This window comes from Erinaceus europaeus, chromosome 6 (assembly GCF_950295315.1).
Source record: "Erinaceus europaeus chromosome 6, mEriEur2.1, whole genome shotgun sequence".
In the NCBI taxonomy this organism is placed as follows: domain Eukaryota; kingdom Metazoa; phylum Chordata; class Mammalia; order Eulipotyphla; family Erinaceidae; genus Erinaceus; species Erinaceus europaeus.
The window spans coordinates 34,088,009-34,110,102 of record NC_080167.1 but is presented as its reverse complement, the minus strand read 5'-3'; positions in this window follow the sequence as shown (position 1 = coordinate 34,110,102).

Here is a 22,094-nt window from a genome sequence, read left to right as displayed (position 1 = left end):
AAACGCAAACGTGGGTCCCGCGAGGCTTGATCACAGGTCCCTCGAGTCACAATTCGGGTCCCATGAGACAGCTCTGAAGTCCTGCAATAATCAAACCATGGTCCCGCATGCTTTGAGACCAGGTCCTACAAGGGTCCAACCCTTGTCCACCTGGGCACAATCTTGGTCCCACAAGGCACGAACCTGTGTCTCACAAGTCTCAATTCGTGACCCGTGATACTACTCCCCAGGTCCCAAGAGGCTCTTAACATGGTCCCCAAGGGCTAAATTTTGTTGCTGGGAGGCTCGAGTACTGTTCCCCTGAAGCACTAACCTGTTTACTATAAGGGTCATTCTTGGGTCTTGCGAGTCTTAATTCGGTGCCCAGGAAACTGCTCCCCGGCTCCTGCCAGGATCAAACCAGGGTCCCATCAGCCTTGAAACCAGGTCCCACAAGGGTCAAACCTGTGTCACCCAGGGCTAAATTTGGGTCCCGCGATACTATTCCACAGAAACCCTGAAGCTACTAAAATGGTCGCGTGGAACTATTTGGGTGCCGAGAGCCTCGAAACCTGGTCCCATGTAGCACACACCTTGGACCCGAGATGCTTGATCCTAGATCCTGCAAGTTTCTAAACTGGTTCTCATGAGGCTTGAACCCACATCCTGTGAGTCTAAATTCGGGTCAATCGAGACTTGACCCTGGATCCCCAAGGCCCAATCTCAGGTCATGCAAGGCTCAACAGGGATCCAGAGATACTCAAAACGGGACACACAAGGATCGAACACAGGTACCACGAGACTCGAAACTGGGTCCTGTGAGACTCAAAAACACATCCACTGAATCTGAATTTCGGTACCGAGTCTCAACGATGGGCCCACAAGGCTCGATCTCGACTCCCAAGAGGCTCATAGCAGCCTCCCACAGAACTCAAACTCAGGTCCCGTGAGACTTGAACCCGTGTCCCCCAGGGCTCAATTTGGGTCCCGTGATACTACACCCTGGGTACCGCGAGGTTCCTACCAAGGTCCTGCGGGGCTTGATTTGGGTGCCGAGAGGCTTAAAACTTGGGAACTACACTGACAGACACCCTGCACCTGAGGGCAACCCTACTGACACCCAGCACCAGGTCGCCCATGACAGACACCAAGAACGGGGTGTGACCCTGACAGACACCCCACACCTAGATGCAACTCTGAGCAACAACCTGTGCCCCGGAGTCCCTGACAGGCACTGAACACATTTGGTCAAACCACACAGACAACTCGCACCTCAACATAACCCTGAAAGACACCCCAAATGTGTGCGCACATGACAGACACCCTGCATTTGGGGACTACCCTGACAGACACCCAGCACCTGGGAGTGACCCAGACAAAGACATCATTCCTAGGCTCTACCTGACAGACATCCCGCAGAGGGTGCGCCCCTGACTTATAGTGCGTACCTTGGGGATACCGTGACAAACAACCTGCACCTGGGCGCAGGGACCCTGACAGACAGCCCACACCTGGGTGCTACACTGACAGTCAGCCTGCACACCTGGGATCAACCCCCACAGACAGCCTGCACCTGAGTGTAACCCTGACATCACCCCATACATGGGCCCCCATGTAGTCATCCTGAACCTGAAGACTACCCTGATAGATACCCTGCACCAGGGGACAACCGTGACAGACACCCAGCACCTAGACAGAACACTGACAGACACCCCATGACTGGGTGTCACTGAAAGACACCCTGTTCCAGGGGATTCTGAGACAGACACCCAAAACAGGGGGGTGACGAAAATGAGAGACCCTGCATACCTGGCAGCCCCTGACAGACACCCAACACTGGGGGCAACCATGAAAGACACCCTGCACTTGGAAACGACCCTGACAGATACCCCGCACCTAGATGAGACCCTGACAGACAACCCGCACCAGAGTATCCCTAACAGTCACCCTGCACCTGCAAGCCCCTGACAGACTCCCCGCCCATAGTGGTGACCCAGATAGACACCCCATCCCTGATTGCACTGACAATCAGTGCCAAGGGGTGACCCTGACAACACCCCAAACAGGGCACAACACTGACAGACACTGCACTCCTTGGGGTGACCCGGAAATACACTCCACGCCTGAGCCCCTGACAGACACAGAAGTACATGGAGGATACCCTAAAACACACCCGTAACCAGGGGGGAAACGGGGATGAGTCAGGGAGATGTTCCCAGGTTTACCAGTCTATTTCACCAGAAACCATTTGCTTGTGACCCGCATTAAGTGCAGTCAGTCATTTCCCCCATAGTCTACAAAACAGTCACTACAGAGCTTGGAGAATCTCAAAGTATGGACAGTGAAAAACTGTGCCACTCATTACCACTTGGAAACTCATTGAGAACCTGCTGTCCGTTCTTCCTGGTGAAGAAGAAGCTAAGATTCATTCCCTGTTCTATGAACCCTGCATTCATTTTTTTAGACTACAAATTGAATGCTAGGAATGAATAGTGCCGCAAAAGCATGATCAAGCCTGCTACAGGGCAGTGTTCTTGATGCGACTTTGAGCTCTCTGAGAGGAACTCAATCAGTGAGATGTTCCATGCTGTAACAGACTCTTCCAACAGACACTGCTTGTTTTTCTTACCCGCAAAGGTGAAAGAAACAGTCATTTCTCCTATCTTCTCAAAAGCAGTCACTATGGACCTTGGAGAATCTTCAAAATGCAGTCAGAGCCAAGGTGCTCCACACGTTACAACTTCACAACTCATTGGGGAGAATGTTCTGTTCTTTCTTGCTGCAAAAGAGGAAGCCAAGATTCAAACCCTGTTCAGTGAGCCCTGCGTTCACTTCTGCAGAAGTGTGACTTTGAAAGCTGCAAGTGAAAAGTCCTGCAAAGGGTGAGAAAGCATGTCACAGGACAATGCTCTTAGTGTCTCCTTGAGTTCTCTGAGGTAACTGACTAATCAGGGTGATGTACCAGTCTATTTCACCAGAATCCATTTTCTTGTGACCCGCATTGGGTGCAGTCAGTCATTTCTCCCATAGTCTAGAGAACAGTCACTACAGAGCTTGCAGAATCTCAAAGTGCAGACAGTGACAACATGTGACACTCATTTGTTACACCTCAACATAACCTCAACTCGCACCTCAACATAACCCTGACAGACTCTGAAACTCATTGACAGCCTGTTGTTCTTTCTTCCTGGTAAAAAAGAAGCCAATATTCATTCCCTGTTCTATGAGCTCTGCATTCATTGCTGTAGACTGAGAACTGAATGCTGGGAGTGAATGGTGCTACAAAAGCCTGTGAGATAGCCTGATGCAGGGCAGTGCTCTAGGTGTCTCTTTGAGCTCTCTGAGGGGAATAATCACTTAGGTGTGTGCCCTGTTGTAACAGCCTCTTCCAACAAACACTGTTTTTTGTTTTGTTTTTTTCTTACCCGCATGAGGTAAAATCAGTCAATGCTTCTGGGAGCCCCAACCAGTCACCCCACATCTTGGGGCTACCTTGGTACACACATTGCGCCTTTATGTGACCCTCACAGACACCCCGCACCCGTTGGCAATCCTGACAGACACCTCACACCTGCATGCACACTGATAGACTCCCTGATCCTGTGTGCCCCTGACAGACACCCCGCACTTGAGACCCCCTGATACGCATCCTGCACATTTACACTACTCTGAGAGACACAACGAAAATGTGGGCTACCCTGAGAGGCACCACGCAACTGAGGATGACCCTATAGACACCCAGCAGCTAATCACCCCTGACAGACTCCCCGAATGTGGGAAACATATCTCATCATTGCGGAACCCTGATAGACAACCCATGCCTGGGCACACCTGATAGACAACCTATGCCTCGGGGATACACTGACAGGCAACCCGCGCCTGGGGGATTCACAGACAAACACCAGGCATGTGGGAGCTACCCTGACACCTAGCACTTCAGCGCACCTAACAGACAACCCTCGCCTGGGTCTACCTTGATAGACACCCTGTACCTGAAAGCAACCCTGATAGATAGATACCATGCACATAAGTTTGATCCTGACTGACACCCCACACTAGAGTGCCCCAAACAGACACCAAGGAACTGGGGTAAACCTGATAGGGCCCCCAGACCTGAGGGCGACCCTACAGACACCAGCACTGGGTGCCACTAATAGACACCAAGACTGGTGGTGGGGTGACCCTGAGAGTCATCTTGCACCTGGGTACAATCCTGAGAGACAACGCATGCCTGGGCACCCCTGACAGGCAACATGGCATCGGGGATACCCTGACAGACACCCAGCACCTAGGTTCCCCTGACAGACACTGCAAACCTGGGGGCTACCTTGACAGACATCCCGCACCTGAGGGCTACCCCACACACACCCCGCACCTGTGCATCCCTGACAGACACCCTTACCTGGAGGGGACACTGAGAGACACCCCAAACCTAGGCAAAACACCAACAGACACCCAGTTCCTGGGTGTCCCTGAAAGACACCCTATGCAAGTGGGTGTCCATGACAGAAACCTGAAACCTGTGGGCGACCCTAAAAGACACTCCACAGCTGGGAGCGCATGACAGACACCTCACATCTAGGAGCTAACCTGACAGACATCATGCATGTGGAAGCCACCCTGATAGGTACCACACTCCAGGATGTGACCCTGACAGACACCATACTCCTGCCCCTGACAAACACTGTGTAACTGCTGGACACCTTGACAGACTCCCCAAACCTGGACTCTACCCTGACAGACACCCCACACCTGGGTGTGACCCTAAAGACACCCCATCACCTGGGCACCACTGAAAGACACACCACATCTTGGGGCTACAATGACAGACAGCCTTCACTTTAGGGAGGTCCTACTGACACCCAGCACCTGGTCACCCCTGACAGACACCGAGAACAGGATATGACCCAGACAGACACCCCACATCTGGGTGCAACTCTTAGCCACAAACTGTGCATGGGAGCCCCCAACAGACACCGCACACATGGTTTCAAATCGCACAGACAACTCGCACCTCAACATAACCCTGACAGACACCTTGCACTTGTGAGCACATGAGAGACACCCTGCACCGGGGACTACCCTGAGAGACACACTGCACCTGGGAGTGACCCAGACAGAGACATCACTCCTGGGTCACTCCCTGACAGACATCCCGCACCAGTGCGCGTACCTGACTTACACCGTGAGCCTCGGGGATAACGTGACAGACACCCATCACCGGGGCGCGACCCTGACAGACAGCTCACACTTGGTTGCTACCATGTAAGGCTACCCGCACACCTGAGTTCGACCCCCACAGAGAGCCCGTACCTCAGCATGACCCTGAGAGACACCCCGTACCTGGGCGACAGGACAGTCACCTTGAACCTGGAGACTACCCTGATAGATTACCCTGAACCTGGGGAAGACCCTGACAGACAACCAGCACCTAGGCACACTCCTGAAAGACACCCAATGCCTGGGCATCCCTGAAAGACACCCTCTGCCTGGGAACACCCAGACAAGATACCCCAAACTGGGGGCGTGAACCTGACAAACACTGCATACCGGGTGGCCCACCAGACAGCCAACACCTGGGGAATACCATGACAGACAACCCGCACATGGAAGCGACATTGACAGATAAGCGCACCTGGATGAGACCCTGAGAGACAACCCGCACCTGGGTGCACCTGACAGACACACCCTACACCTGCTTGCCCGAAACTGACAACCCGCCCCTAGTGGTGACCCTGATAGACACCCCATGCCTGACTGCACTGACAATCAGTGCCTGGGTGTGTCCCTGACAACACCCCACACAGGGCGCAACTCCTTACTACTGGAGGTGACCCTTACAGACACCCTACGCCTGAGTGCTCCTGACAGACATCCTGTACATGGAGGATACCCCAACCAGGGTGGGTATTTTGGGGTATTCACCCCAAACCAGGGTGAACTGGGGTGAATCAGAGAAATGTTCCCAGGTGTACCAATCTATTTCACCAGAAACCGTTTTCTGGTGACCCGCATTGGTCGCAGTCAGTCATTTCCCCCATAGTCTACAAAACAGTCACTACAGAGCTTGGAGAATCTCAAAGTGTGGACAGTGAAAATCTGTGCCACTCATTACAACTTGGAAACTCATTGAGAACCTGCTGTCCTTTCTTCCTGGTGAAGAAGAAGCTAAGATTCATTCCCTGTTCTATGAGACCTGCATTAATTTCCGTAGACTGCGAATTGAATGCTAGGAATGAATAGTGCTGCAAAAGTGTGATCAAGCCTGCTACAGGATAGTGTTCTTGATGTGTCTTTGAGCTCTCTGAGAGGAACTCAATCAGCGAGATGTTCCATGCTGTAACAGACTCTTCCAACAGATACTGCTTGTTTTTCTTACCCGCAAAGATGAAAGAAACAGACAGACTCCCTGAATGGGGACACACACCTCACCTTTCCGGAACCCTGATAGACAACCTGCGCCTGGGCACCCGTGATAGACAACCTGTGCCTCGGGGATACCCTGTCAGGCACCCAGCACCTGGGGCATGCCCAGACAGACACCAGGCATGTGGGGGTTTGCCTGACACCTAGCATTTCAGCGTACCCAACAGACAAGCCTAGCCTGGGGGCTACAACTGAGAGACAAACTTCACCTTAAAGAAACCGTGATAGATAGATACCACGCACCTAGGCTTGACCCTGACTGACACCCCACACTAGGGCGCCCCAAACAGACACTAAGGAACTGGGGTAACACTGACAGGCACCCCAGACCCTAGGCGACCCTACAGACACCAACACATGGGTGCCACTGAGAGACACCCAGAACTGGTGACCATGACAGACATCTTTCACCTGGGTGCAATCCTGAGAGACAACACATGCATGGGTGCCCCTGACAGGAAACCTGGCCTCGGAGATACCCTGACAGACATCCCGCACCTAGATTCCTCTGACAGACACTGCAAACCTGGGGGCTACCTTGACAGACATCCCACACCTGAGACTACCCCACAGACACCCCGCACCTGTGCGCCACTGATAGAAACCCTGTACCTGGAGGGGACACTGAGAGACACCCCACATCCAGGCGCAAGACCGACAGTCACCCTGTTCCTGGGTGCCCCTGAAAGACACGCTACGCAAGTGGGTGTCCATGACAGAAACCTGAAACCTGTGGGATACCCTAAAAGACACTCTACATCTGGGAGAGCATGACAGACTCCTCGCATCTGGGTGCTAACATGACAGACACCATGCTCGTGGAAACAACCCTGATAGGTACCCCACTCCAGGACGTGACCCTGACAGAAACCATACTCCTGCTCCTGACCAACACCTTGACAGACACCCCAAACCTGGACACTACCCTGACGGACACCCCACACCTGGGTGCGATCCTAAAGACACCCCGGCACCTGGACACCACTGACAGACACACCACACCTGGGGGCTACACTGACAGACACCCTTCACTTTAGGGAGGTCCTACTGACAACCAGCACCTGGTCACCCGACAGACACCAAGAACAGGGTATGACCCGGACAGACACTGCACATTTGGGTGCAACTTGGAGCCACAACCTGTGCCCGGGAGCCCCCGACAGACACAGCACACCTGGTTTCACACCACACAGACAACTTGCACCTCAACATAACCCTGACAGACACCCTGCACTTGTGCGCACATGACAGACTCCCTGCACCTGGGGCCTACCCTGACAGACACCCAGCACCTGGGAGTGAAACAGACAGAGACATCACTCCTGGGTCACTCCCTTACAGACATCCCGCACCAGGGCGCACCCATGACTTACACCACGTGTATCGGAAATAACGTGACAGACACCCTGTACCTGGGTGCAACCCTGACAGACAGCCCACCCTTGGGTGCTCCCCACACACCTGGGTTCGACCCCCACAGACAGCCCGCACCTCAGCATTACCCTGAAAGACACCCCATACCTGGGCGCACATGACAGTCACCCTGAACCTGGAGACTACCTGATAGATTACCCTGCACCTGGGGACGACCATGACAGACACCCAGCACCTAGGCACAATGCGGATAGAACACCCCATGCCTGGACATGCCTGAAGGACACCCTCTGCCAGGGGTCACCCAGACAAGACATCCCAAAATGAGGCTTGAATTAATGCCCTGCCCCACGAGGCTTAAACCCGAGGACTGCCGCCCCCGATGCTTGAATGCAGTTCAGATCCCCTTGAGGCTTGATCATGGGTCCTGCCCTCCCATCCTCCACGCAGAAACAGTGTCCCAGCACTGTTAGGCTTGAATTTGGGCCCTACCTTTGCCAGGATGGAACCTGAGAGGCTTGATCCTGAGTCTTTGCACTCTGTATTGTATATACTTCACCCGGTACACCAACACCGGGCTCTCCTCAAGGGAGCTACTTTGCTCACCCCTAGTAACTTTTTTTCTATGTAGTTCTTTTTGCCTTTAATAACACAAACATAATGTTGCTAAAATAATGCACTCAGAAACTTAGCCATTGTGCTATCTCTCCAGCTCTATTCCTTTTTAACAATATATATCTATATTTTTAAATTATATATATTTATTGGCAGGCAGTAATTTACAGGGAGTAGGGAGATAGAAAAGAGAGACCCCTGCAGCTCTGCTTCAACACTCATGAAGCTTTTCCCCTGCAGGTAGGGACTAGGGGCTCAAAAGTGGGTCTTTGCACACTGTAACATGTGAGCCCAGTCAGGTGTGTCACCACCTGGCCCCTTTTCTTTAGTTTAGTGGGAAACATGGAGGTAGTGAGAAAGGCATAGTAGAGAGACAGACATAAAGGAGTTGCAACACTGCACTGCTTCACCTCAAGTCGAGTATCCCTGGGGCCACCCAGCTGCTCCTTAAGGCTCCCCTCAACTGTCCTCTCTTGCAGGAAGAGGAAGCCTTTCCTCTTCTTGCCAGTCCAGGTCAGGTACCTCTCAGGCAGGGCAGCCACCTGAGACACTCCAAATGTCTGGAGGGCTCTTGGGTGGATGCAGGCATTCTTCCAACCTTACTTCTTGACCTGTATGGTTGCTGGATACTTGAAGCACTAGTTCACTAGCTAGGCCAACTGTCTACAAATGAGTGGATGACTCCTTTTGGCCTCTGGCCACAGGTGTTTCCACTTCAAATTCCACAGGTCCGGGTGTTAGGCATAGGCCTTAATCTAGCGGGATTCTGGCCAAAGCTTGTACTGGTAATGCAAATGGAGTGTGGTAAAGCCAGTTGTCCCTGGGTTCCATGATTAGCCTCTGTGTCCCCTGAGCAGTTTCTGGGTCCATGAGGGGCCCCCACTTACCGCAAGGCTGCATCCTGGTCCCTAGAGCCTTGAGCCTGGGTTCCATCCCCCAAAAAGTTTGAACTGGGGTCCTGCACATTCAAGGCTTGATGAATGGTCCAGTCCTTGAGCCTTGACCCTGGGTCCTGCCCCCGACAAGACTTGAACTTGGGTCCTGCACACTCAAAGCATTGATCAATGGTCCAGTCCCCACTAGCACTGAAGCCAGATCATGCCCCCACTATGGCTGAATCCAGGTCCTACCCCTAGGTGGCTTGAACCCAAGGGGCTTGATCCTGAGTCCTTACACTCTGTAATGTATGTGCTTCACCAGGTGCCACAACACTGGGCCTTCCACAAGTGAGCTAGTTTGCGCACCCCTAGGCACTTTTTCTATGTAGTTCTTTTAGCCTTTAATAACACAAACATAATTTTGCTAAGTTTATATACTCATCAACTCAGCCATTATGCTATCTCTCCAGCTCTATTCCTCTTTTTAAATGTATAAATATGTATATTTAAATTATATTTATTTATTGGATAGAAGCAGGCAGAAATTTAGAGGCAATGGGGAAATATAAGAGCCATGCTGCACTACTTGTGTAGCCATGCTGCACTACTTGTGAAGCTTTCCCCATGAAGGTGGGGAACATGGGCTAGAACCTGGGTCCTTGCTCACTGTAATATGTGCGGCCAAGCAGGTGCACCACCACTTGGCTCCATCATTCTTTAGGTTAGAGGGTACATGGAGGGAGTGAGAAAGAGAGAGTAGACAGACAGGAAGGAGATGCACCACTGCACCACTACACCTTCCATCAGGTTCCCCCAGGCCAGCCGGTTGCACTTTAAGGCTCAGCTCAGCTTTTATCTCCTGCAGGAAGAGGAAGCCCTTCCTGACTGCCAGTGAAGGTCAGGTACCTCTCAGGTAGGGCAGCCACCTGAGACACCCCAAAAGATTGGAAGGTACTTAGGTAGATACAGACATCCTTCAAACTTTATTTCTTGACCTGTATGGTTACTGGATAATTGGAGTGCTAAACTTCCTACCTAGGCCATCCATCTACCAATTAGAGGATGACTCCTTTTGGCCACTGGCCACAGGTGTTTCTACTTCCAGTTCCACTGATGGGTGTGTTAGGCCCAGGCCTTTGTCTAGCTGGCTTCTGGACACAGGGTTTACTGCTAATGCCAATAGAGTGGGGTAAAGTCAGTGGACTCACGGCCCTGTGACTTTCCTCCAGGTCCCATGATGGGTTCCAGGGTCCCTTGAGGGGATCCTGCTACTTGCAAGGCTTGAACCCATGTCCCTTGTGCTTGAATCCAGGTCCCACCCCCTTGAAGATGCTTGAACCCAGGTCACAACACTTTGAGGCTTGAACCCAGGCTTCATTACCATGAGGCCTGAACCTGGGTCATCACCCCTGGGATGTTGGAACCAGGGCCTGCTCCCTCAATTCTTGAACAAAGGTCCTGCCTTTGCTAGCCTTGAACCATGGATTGACCCCGTGAAGCTTACATGCGAGCCTTGCCCCCTCAAAGCTTGAACAAGGGTCTCACCCCCTTGGGGCTTAAATCAGGGTCCTGACTTTGCTAATATTGTACCCGGGTTCTGCCCCCTCAGGGCTTGTACACTGGTACTGCCCATATGAGGCTCAAACCCAGGTCCTGCCCCTGATGGTTTAAGAAAGGCCCTGCCCCTGAGGCTTGAAACTGTCTCCTGCAGTCACCAGGCTTGAACCTAAGCAGTGTGCCCTCCATGCTTGAACAAGGATCCAGACCCTGAAAGGCTTGAACCCAGGTAATGCCCCACAATCTGGATCCCGGGTACCGTACCCATGAAGCTTGAACCTGGGTTTTGTGAGGCTTTAACCTGGTCCCACCCCAAGAGGCTTGAACCCGGAATCAGCCCACTCGATGCTTGAACAAGGGTCCCACCCCAGCAAGGTTTGAACACAAGTCAAGTCCCAACGAGTCATGAACCCGGGTCCACACCTGGGAGGCTTGAACTCCTGTCCTGTCCCCTCAGGCTTGAACCTGGGTCCTGCCCACATGAGACGAATGAATGCCCTGCCCCATGAGGCTTAAACCTGGGTACTGCCCCCACCAGAGGCTTGAACTCAGGTCCCTCCCCATTGAGGACTGAACATGGGTCCTGCACCCCCATCCCCTAGGCTTAGAAAACTGTCCCAGCCCTGCTAGGCTTGAATCTGGGCCCTACCTCCACTAGGATGGAACCCGGGAGGCTTGAAACTGAGTCCTTGCACTCTATAGTGTATATGCTTCACCAGGTACACCAACACCAGGCCCTCCTCAAGGGAGCTACTTTGCTCACCCCTAGTAACTTTTTTTCTATGTAGTTCTTTTTGCCTTTAATAACACAAACATAATTATGCTAAAATAATGCACTCAGCAACTTAGCCATTGTGCTATCTCTCCAGCTCTATTCCTTTTTAAAAATATATCTATATTTTTAAATTATATTTATTTATTGATAGGTAGTAATTGACAGGGTATAGGGAGATAGAAGAGAGAGACCCCTGCAGCCCTGATCACTACTCGTGAAGCTTTCCCCCTGCAGGTTGGGACCAGGGACTCGAAAGTGGGTCTTTGCACACTGTAACATGTGAGCCCAGTCAGGTGTGTCACCACATGGTCCCTTTATTCTTTAGTTTAGAGGGAAACATGGAGGGAGTGAGAAAGGCTTAGTAGACCGAAAGGAGTTGCAACACTGCACTGCTCCACCTCTCGTCAAATTTCCCTGGGCCTCCCAGCTGCTCTTTAAGGCTCACCTCAACAGTCCTCTCCTGCAGGAAGAGGAAACCCCTCCTCTTCTTGCCACTCCAGGTCAGGTACCTCTCGTGCAGGGCAGCCATTGAGACACCCCAAATGTCTGGAGGGCTCTTAGGTGGATGCAGGCATTCTTGAAAACTTACTTCTCGACCTGTATAGTGGCTAGCTATTTGAAGCACGTAGCTCTCTAGTTAAGCCAACTGTCTACCAATGAGTGGATGACTCCTTTCGGCCTCTGGCCACAGGTGTTTCCAATTCAAATTCCACAGGTGGGGGTGTTAGGCACAGGCTTTAGGCTAGCTGGCTTCTGGCCAAAGCTTGTACTGCTAATGCAAATGGAGTGTGGTAATGCCAGTTGTCCCTGGGTTCCATGATCAGCCTCAGTGTCCCCTGAGCGGTTTCTGGGTCCTTGAGGGGCCCCAGCTTCCCGCGAGGCTATACCCTGATCCCTTGAGCCTTGAACCTGGGTCCCGCCCTCCACAAAGCTTCAACTTGTGTCCTGCACCCTCAAAGGCTTGATCAATGGTCCAGTCCCTACTTGCACTGAACCCAGGTCTTGCCCCCACTATGGTTGAATCTAGGTCTGCAACCTGGAGGCTTGAACTCGGGAGGCTTGAACCTGAATCCTTGCACTCTGTAATGTATGTGCTTTAGCAGATACAACAACACTGACCCCCTCTCAAGTGAGCTACTTTGCATACCCCTAGGCACTTTGTTCTATGCAGTTCTTTTAGCCTTTAATAACACAAACATAATTTTGCTAAGTTTATATACTCATCAACTCAGCCATTATGCTATTTCTCCAGCTCTATTCCTCTTTTTAAATGTATAAATATGTTTATTTAAATTATATTTATTTATTATATAGAAGCAGAAATTTAGAGGTAATGGAGAAATAGAGGAGATAGACACCTGCAGCCATACTGCACCACTTGTGAAGCATTCCCCCTGAAGGTGGGGACCACGGGCTAAAAACTGGGTCCTTGCTCATTGTAACATGTGTGGCCAAGCAGGTGCACCACCACTTGACCCCATCATTCTTAAGTTTAGCAGGGAAAATGGAGGGAATGAGAAAAGGAGAGTAGACAGACAGACAGGAATGAGATGCAACACTGCACCACTAAACCTTCCATCAAATTCTCCCAGGCCACCCAATGCACTTAAAGGCTCAGCTCAGCTCTCATCTCCTGCAGGAAGAAGAAGCCCTTCCTGAATGCCAGTGAAGGTCAGCCAGTAGGGCAGCCACCTGAGACACCCCAAAAGATTGGAGGGCACTTAGGCAGATGCAGACATCCTTCAAACTTTATTTCTTGACCTGTATGGTTACTGGATAATTGGAGTGCTAAGCTTGCTACCTAGGCCAACTCTCTACCAATTAGAGGATGACTCCTTTGGCCACTGGCCAAAGGTGTTTCTACTTCAAATTCCACTGATGGGTGTGTTAGACCCAGGCCTTAGTCTAGCTGGCTTCTGGACACAGGGTTTACTGCTAATGCCAATAGAGTGGGGTAATGTCAGTGGACTCTGGGCCCTGTGACTTTCCTCCGAGTCCCATGATGGGTTTGTGGGTCCATTGAGGGGTCCCCGCTTCCCGCGAGGCTTGAACCCATGTCCCTTGAAGCTTGAATCCAGGTTCCATCCCCTTGAAGAAGCTTGAACCCGGGTCCCAACCCCTTGAGGCTTGAACCTGGTACACACTCCTGGGATGTTTGAACCAGGCCTGCTCCCTCAATTCTTGAACAAAGGTCCTGCCCCAGCTAGGCTTGAACCAGGGATTGCCCACTTGATGCTTAAACCCAAGCATTGGCCCCCAATGCTTGAACAAGGGTCTCCCCCCTCGAGGCTTGAACATGTGCCCTGATTTGCTAGTCTCGTACCCGGGTTTTGCCCCAAGGGGATTGTACCAAGGCACTGCCCATATGAGGCTTGAACCCAGGTCCTGCCCCCGAGGCTTGAACTAAGGCCCTTTTCCCCTGAGTCTTGAAACTGGCTCCTGCAATTTCCAGGCTTGAACCCAAGCTGTGTGCCCTCCATGCTTGAACAAAGATCCAGCCCCTAAAATGCTTGAACCCAGGTAATGCCCCACAATCTGGATCCTGGGTGCCGTCCACATGAAGCTTGAACCCGGGTTTTGTGAATCTTTAACCTGGGTCCCACCCCAAGAGGCTTGAACCTAGAATCAGCCCACTCAATGCTTGAACAAGGTTCCTGCCCCTGCAGGGCTTGAACACAAGTCAAGCCCCAGTGAGTCTTGAACCCGGTTCTGCACCTCGGAGGCTTGAACTCCTGTCCCGTCTGCTCAGGCTTGAACCTGGGTCCACGTGTGGGTTGAATTAATGCCCTTCCCCATGAGGCTTAAACCTGGGTACTGCCCCCACCAGAGGCTTGAACTCAGGGCCCGCCCCCTTAAGGCTTGAATATGGGTCCCACACCCCATCCCTCAGGCTTGAAACACAGTCCCAGCCCTGCTAGGCTTGAATCTGGGCCATACATCCTCTAGGATGGAACCCAGGAGGCTTGAACATGAGTCCTTGCACTCTGTAGTGTATATGCTTCACCAGGTACACCAACACTGGGGCCTCCTCAAGAGAGCTACTTTGCTCACCCCTAGTAACTTTTTTCTATGTACTTCTTTTTGCCTTTAATAACACAAACATAATTATGCTAAAATAATGCACTCAGCAACTTAGCCATTGTGCAATCTCTCCAGCTCTATTCCTTTTTAAAAATATATCTATATTATTAATTATATTTATTTATTGGTAGGTAGTAACTGACAGGGAATAGGGAGACAGAAAAGAGAGACCCCTGCAGCCCTGCTACATGACTCGTGAAGCTTTCCTCCTGCAGGTTGGGACCAGGGGCTCGAAAGTGGGTCTTTGCACACTGTAACATGTGAGCCCAGTCAGGTGTGTCACCACCTGGCCCCATTATTCTTTAGTTTAGTGGGAAACATGGAGGCAGTGAGAAAGGCATAGTAGACAGAAAATAGTTGCAACACTGCACAGCTCCACCTCAAGTCGAGTTTCCCCCGACTACCCAGCTGCTATTTAAGGCTCACCTCAACTGTCCTCTCCTGCAGGAAGAGGAAGCCCTTCCTCTTCTTGCCACTCCAGGTCAGGTACCTCTCAGGCAGGGCAGCCACCTGAGACACCCCAAATATCTGGAGGGCTAGTAGGTGGATGCAGGCATTCTTCAAACCATACTTCTTGACCTGTATGGTTGCTGGATATTTGAAGCGCTAGCTCACTAGCTAGGCCAACTCTCTGCCAATGAGAGGATGACTCCTTTTGGCCTCTGGCCACAGGTGTTTCCACTACAAATTCCACTACCACAGGTGGCAGTCTTAGGCACAGGCCTTAGTCTAGCTGGCTTCTGGCCACAGCTTGTACTGCTAATGCAAATGGAGTGTGGTAAAGCCAGTTGTCCCTGGGTTCCATGATTAGCCTCTGTGTCCCCTGAGTGGTTTCTGGGTCCGGGAGTGGCCCCCACTTCCCACTAGGCTGCACCCTGGTCCTTTGAGGCTAGATCCTGGGTGCCACCTCCACAAGGCTTGAACTTGTGTCCTGCACACTCAAAGGCTTGATCCATGGTTCAGTCCTTGAGCTTTGACCTTGGTCCTGCCCCCGCAAGGCTTGAACTTGGGTCCTGCACACTCAAAGGATTGGTGAATGGTCCAGTCCACAGTAGCACTGAAGCCAGATGATGCCCCCGCTTGGTTGAATCCAGTTCCTACCCCCAGTAGGCTTGAACCCAGGAGGCTTGAACCTGAGTCCTTGGACTCTGTAATGCATGTGCTTCAGAGGGGCCACAACACTGGGCCCCCCGCCAGGTGAGCTACCTTGCACAAGCATAGGCACTGTTTTCTATGCAGTGCTTTTAGCCTTTAGTAACACAAACATAATTTTGCTAAGTTAATATACTCAGCAACTCAGCCATTAGGCTATCGCTCCAGCTCTATTCCTCTTTTTAAATGTATAAATATGTATATTTAAATTATATTTATTTATTGGATAGAAGCAGGTAGAAATTTAGAGATAATGGGGAAATAGAGGAGATAGATACCTGCAGCCATGCTTCACCACTTGTGAAGCTTTACCCCTGAAGGTGGGGACCAGGGGCTAGAACCTGGGTCCTTGCTCACTGTAACATATGCGCCCAAGCAGGGGCACCACTACTTGGCCCCATCATTCTTTAGTTAGAGGGAAACATAGAGGGAGTGAGAAAGGGAGAGTAGACAGACAGAGAGAAAGGAGATGCACCACTGCACCACTACACCTTCCATCAAGTTCCCTCAGGCCACCTGGTTGCCCTTTAAGGCTCAGATCAGCTCTCATCTCCTGCAGGAAGAAGAAGCCCTTCCTGACTGCCAGTGAAGGTCAGGTACCTCTCAGGTAGGGCAGCCACTTGAGACACCCTAAAAGACTGGAGGGCACTTAGGTAGATGCAGACATCCTTCAAACTTTATTTCTTGACCTGTATGGTTACTGGATAATTGGAGTGCTAAGCTTGCCACCTAGGCCAACTCTCTACCAATTAGAGGATGTCTCCTTATGGCCACTGGCCCCAGGTGTTTCTACTTCAAATTCTTATGATGGGTATGTTAGGCCCAGGCCTTAGTCTAGCTGGCTTCTCGACACAGGGTTTACTGCTAATGCCAATGGAGTGGGAAAAAGTCAGTGGACTCTTGCCCTGTGACTTGCCTCCAGATTCTATGATGGGTTCCTGGGACCCTTGAGGGGTCCTGTTTCCTGCGAGGCTTGAACTCATGTCCCTTGAAGCTTGAATCTAGGTCCCACCCCCTCGAAGAAGCTTGATCCCGGGTCGCAACCCCTTGAGGCTTGAAGCCAGGCCCCGCCCCCATTAGGCTTGAACTTGGGTCACCCCCCAGGGGTGTTTGAACCAGGTCCCACTCCCTCAATGCTTGAACAAAGGTCCTGCCCCAGCTAGGCTTGAACCTGGGATTGCCCCCTTGAAGCTTAAACCTGAGCCTTGACCCCTCAATTCTTGAACCTGGGTCCTGCCCTTGCTAGTCTTATACCATTCTGTCCCCAAGGGGCTTGTACCTGGGCACTCCCCATATGAGGCTAGAACCCAGGTCCCGCCCCTGATGCTTGAACAAATGCCCCGCCCCCCTGAGGCTTGAAACTGGCTCCTGCACCCACCAGGCTTAAACCCAAGCAATGAGACCTCGATGCTTGTACAAGTATCCAGCCCTTGAAAGGATTGAACACAGGTATTGCCCGCATAATCTGGATCCCGGGTTCATTTGCCATGAAGCTTGTACCTGGGTTTTGTGAGGCTTTAACCTGGGTCCCACCCCAGGAGGCTTGAACATGGACTCAGCCCACTTGATGCTTGAAAAGGGTCCCACCCCTGCAAGGCAACCAGGTATGCAGTGTCTGTCAGGTTCGCCCACTCCAGTTTGCTGTGTCTGTCTGGATTTCCCCTGGCACAGGGAATCTTTCAGGGACACCCAGGCAAGGGGTGTCTGTCAGGGTTGTGTCTAGGTGTTGGATGTCTGTCAGGGTTTTCCCCAGTTGTAGGGTATCTATCAGGGTAGTCTCCAGGTTCAGGGTGACTGTCATGTGTGCCCAGGTATGGGGTGTCTGTCAGGGTCACGCTGAGTTTCAGACTGTCTGTGGGGGTTGAACCTATGTGCAGGGTGCCTGTCAGTGTAGCACCGAGGTGTGGGCTGTGTGACAGAGTCATACCCAGGTGCTAGGTGTTTGAAAATGTATCCCTGAGACACGCCGTGTAAGTCAGAGGCGCGCCCTGGTGCGGGATGTCTGTCAGTGGGAGTCCAGGAATGCTGTCTCTGTCTGGGTCACTTCCAGTTGCTGGGTGTCAGTAGAGTTACCCTCAGGTGTGGGGTGTCTGTCAGTGTAGCCCTCAGGTGTGGTTTGTCTTTCAGGGGTGCCCTAGTGCTGGGGTGTCTTTAGGGTCGCACCCAGGTGTGGGGTGTCTGTCAAGGAAGTGTCCAGGTTTGGAGTGTCTTTCAAGGTAACCAGGAGGTGTGTGGTGTTTGTGAGGGGCAGGCATATGGTGTCTGTCAGGGTCACGTCCAGGTGTGGAGTACTTATCAGGGTCACTTCCACGTGCATGGTGTCTGTCAGGTTAGCAACCAGATGCGGAGTTTCTGTCAGGGGCTCCCAGGTGTGGAGTGTCTTTTAGGGTCACCCACAGGTTTCAGGTTTCTATCATGGAAACCCACTTGTGTAGGGTGTCTTTGAGGGGCACCCAGAAACAGGGTGTCTGTCGGTGTTGTGCCTAGGTGTGGGGTGTCTCTCAGTGTCCCCTCCAATTACAGGGTGTATATCAGGGGAGCACAGGTAGGAGATGTCTGTAAGGTAGCCCTCAGGTGCTGGATGTCTGTCAAGGTGGACCCCAGGTTTGTGGTGTCTGTGAGGGGTGCCTAGGTACGGGGTGTCTGTAAGGGTATCCCCAAGGCCAGGTTTCCTGTCAGGGGCACCCAGGCACGGGTTGTCTCTCAGGTTTGCGCCCAGTTTGGGGTGTATGTCTGGGTGTCCCATGGACAGGGTGTCTTTCAGGGACCCCCAGGCATGGAGTGTCTGGCAGGGTTGTGCCTAGGTGCTGGGTGTCTGTCAGGGTCGTGCCCAGGTGCAGGGTATCTATCAGGGTAGTCTCCAGGTTAAAGGTGACTGTCATGTGTGCCCAGGTACGGAGTGTCTGTCAGAGTCACGCTGAGTGTGGTCTGTTTTTGGGGGTTGAACCCAGGTGAGCGGGTTGCCTGTCAGGGTAGCAACCAGGTGTAGGCTGTCTGTCAGGGTCGCGCCCAGGTACAGGGTGTCTGTCAAGGTATCCCTGAGGAACGTGCCTAGGTGTGGGGTGTCTCTCATTGTCCCCTCCAAGTACAGGGTATATATCAGGGGAGCACTGGTGGGAGGTGTCTCTAGGGTAGCCCTCAGGTGCTGGATGTCAGTCAAGGTGGCCCCCAGGTTTGCGGTTTCTGTCAGGGGAACCTAGGTGCGGGGTGTTTGTAAGGGTATCCCTGAGGCCAGGTTGCCTGTCAGGGGTGCCCAGGCACGGGTTGTCTCTCAGTTTTGCACCCACTTGTGAGATGTCTGTCAGGGTCACCCCCCAGTTCTGGGTGGCAGCCAGGTGTTGATGTCTGTAGGGTCACCCTCATGTGTGGGTTGCCTGTGAGGGTCGAACAAGTTGGGGTGTCTGTCAGCGTCAAGGACAGGTGTGTGGAATCTATCAGGCTTGCTTTCAGGTACACGGTATCTGTCAGGATAGCCCCAAGGCGAGGGTTGTCTGTTAGTTGAGCTGAAGTGCCGGGTGTCTGTGTAGCCCCCATGTGCCTGGTGTCTGTCTGGGTATTACCCAGGCTTGGGGTGGTAATGAGGGCACAGTTTTTCACTGTCCACACTGAGATTCTTCAAGCTCTGTAGTGACTTTTTTCCAGACTATGGGAGAAATGACTGACTGCGCTCAATGTGGGTCACAAGGAAACTGTTTGGGGGGAAATAGACAGGTACACCTGGGAACATCTCCCTGATTCACCCTTGGTTCACCGCCGGATTGGGGTGTGTGTTGGGGTATCCTCCATGTACTGGGTGTCTGTCAAATTTACTCAGTTGCAGGGTGTCTGTCAGCATCACCCCCAGGAGGGGGGTGTCTGTAGGTGTTGTGCCCTGTGTGGGGTGTTGTTAGGGTAACCCCCAGGCACTGATTGTCAGTGCTGTCAGGTGCTGGGTGTCTATTAGGGTCACCACTAGGGGTGGGATGTCTGTATAGTCACCCTTATGTGCGGGGTGTCTGTCAGGTGCATCCAGGTGCGGGTTGTCTGTCAGGGTCTCATCCAGGTGCGGGGTATCTGTCAGGGACACTTCCATGTGCGGGGTGTCTGTCATGGTAGCCCCCCAGGTGTGGGATGTCTGGCAGGCCGCCAGGTATGCACTGTTTGTCTGGTTCCCCCCACCCCAGTTTGGGTTGTCTTGTCTGGGTGTCCCCTGGCAGAGGGTGTCTTTCAGGCATGTCCAGGCATGGGGGGGTCTGTCAGGGTTGTGCCTAGGTGCTGGGTGTCTGTCAGGGTCGTCCCCAGGTGCAGGGTAATCTATCAGGGTAGTCTCTAGGTTCAGGGTGACTGTCATGTGCGCCCAGGTACGGGGTGTCTGTCAGGGTCATGCTGCAATGCGGGCTGTGTGGGGGTTGAACCCAGGTGAACAGGGTGCCTGTCATGGTAGCACCCAAGTGTGGGCTGTCTGTCAGGGTCGCACCCAGGTGCAAGGTGTCTGTCAAGGTATCCCCGAGACACGCGGTGTAAGTCAGGGGCGTGCCCTGGTGCCGGATGTCTGTCAGGGGAGTAGAGGAAAGATGTCTCTGTCTGGGTTACTCCCAGGTGTAGGGTGTCTGTCATGTGCACACAGGTGCGGGGTGTGTCAGAATCATGTTGAGGTGTGATTTGTCTGTGTTGTTCGAACACAGGTACAAGGTGTCTGTCACATGCTCCCAGACACAAGTTGTTGCTCAGAGTAGCACCCAGGTGTGGGGTGTCTGTCAGAATAGTGTCCAGATATGGGGTGTCTTGTCAAGGTATCCAGCAGGCGCACAGTGTTTTTGAGGGGCAGGCATATGTAGTCTGTGAGGCTCGCATCCAGGTGTGGAGTACCTATCAGGGTCGCTTCCATGTGCGTGGTGTCTGTCAGGTTAGAACACAATGCAGTATCTGACAGGTGCTCCCAGGTGTGGAGTGTCTTTTAGGGTCGCCCACAGGTTTCAGGTTTCTGTCATGGACACCCACTTGTGTAGGGTGTTTTTCAGGGGCACCCAGGAACAGGGTGTCTGTTGGTGTTTTGCCTAGGTGTGGGGTGTCTCTCAGTGTCCCCTCCAGGTACAGGGTGTCTATCAGGAGTGCACATGTGCAGGGTGTCTGTAGGGTAGCCCTCAGGTGCCAGATATCTGTCAAGGTGGCCCCCTTATGTTTGTGGTGTTTGTTTGGGGCGCCAAGGTGTGGGGTGTCTGTAAGGGTTTCTCTGAGGCCAGGTTGCCTGTCAGGGCCACCCTGGCATGGGTTGTCACTCAGGTTTGCTCCCAGTTTCAAGATATCTGTCAGGGTCACCCCCCCGTTCTGGGTGGCACCCAGGTGTTGATGTCTGTAGGGTCGCCCTCAGGTGTCGGGTTCCTGTGAGGGTTGAATAAGTTGGGGTGTCTGTCAGCATTGAGCTCAGGTGCATGGTATCTATCAGGGTTGCTTTCAGGTACAGGGTGTCTGTCTGGGTAGCCCTTAGGCGAGGGTTGTCTGTTCGGTGCACCGAAGTTCTGAGTGTCAGGGTAGCCCCCACATGCCTGGTGTCTGTCTGGGCATCCCCCAGGCATGGGGTGATAATGACTGTCACAGTTTTTCACTGTTTACACAGATTCTTAAAGCTCTGTAGTGACTGTTTTCCATACTATGGGAGGAATGACTGACTGCACACAATGCGGGTTACAAGGAAATGGTCTAGCGAAATAGACAGGTACACCTGGCAACATCTCCCTGATTCACCCTCGGTTCATCCCTGGATTGGATTGTGTGTGAGGGTATCCTACATGTACTGGTTGTCTGTCAGGGTTACTCATGCGCAGGGTGTCTGCTACCTTGACAGACATCCCGCACCTGAGGGCTACCATACAGACATCCCGCAGCTGTGCGCCCCTGATAGACACCCTGTACCTGGAGGGGACACCCCATACCTAGGCACAACACCGACAGACACCCTGTTTCTGGGTTCCCCTGAAAGACACCCTACACAAGTGGGTGTCCATGACAGAAACCTGTAACCTGTGGGTGACCCTAAAAGACACTCCACACCTGGGAGCACCTGATAGAAACCTCCTTATGGGTGCTAACATGACAGATACCACGCACATGGAAGCAATCCTGATAGGTACCCCACTCCAGGACGTGACCCTGACAGACACCATACTCCTGCCCCTGACAAACACCACGCACCTGCTGGATACCTTGATAGACACCACAAACCTGGACACTACTCTGACAGACACCCCGAATATGGGGGGATACCCTGAGAGACACCA